Consider the following 679-nt stretch of genomic DNA (forward strand, 5'->3'; position numbering starts at 1 on the left):
GAGTAGTGCTACTTAAATAGGGCAAGGCAAATAGAGTTTAATAAGTATGAGACACTGAGTTGGATCAGTGCAGACAGAACAGTTTTCACTGTGGTTGTATCAGTGATAGAGATGAAACAAGATGTAAGTGAAACAATGTAAGTGAAACGTGATGTAAATGAGACATGATAGATATGAAACACTTAATGTAGATGGAATGTATCAAGTGATGGGATCAGTCATACACTTACAGGGTCAACGATGAATAGTTAGGAAAAGAAAAAGAATCCCCCTCCCTCTCACGTTGTAACATCACCCCCCTCTCCAGATTTGTTGTTCACAGTTTCCATTGTGCTCAATGTTCCTGTAGATATCCAGGTTCATCAGTGGGACAGGGAAGTTGTCCGGGTTGGATGTCGGCAGCGGTGTGGAATTTATGGCGAGGGTGCAGGAGTTTGCAATAGGAGCATAACCAACGCCAACACTCACTTTGAAGAGGACCATTGACCTCACATTTTGTTAAGGGACCTAACGACTGAGGATCAGGAGTTCAACTGGTTAACTGTTGCTAGAACTTATACACGCTATAGTCCTACCGTTGGTACTAGAGTGCAAACTGAGCTGCCATATCTGATAGTGGTTTGAGGACATATACTGGTTGAAGCTAAGCTTCAGACTGAAGACTAGAATAGACAACTGA

Source organism: Fibroporia radiculosa (assembly GCF_000313525.1).
Source record: "Fibroporia radiculosa TFFH 294 genomic supercontigs, scaffold77501, whole genome shotgun sequence".
In the NCBI taxonomy this organism is placed as follows: Eukaryota; Fungi; Basidiomycota; class Agaricomycetes; order Polyporales; family Fibroporiaceae; genus Fibroporia; species Fibroporia radiculosa.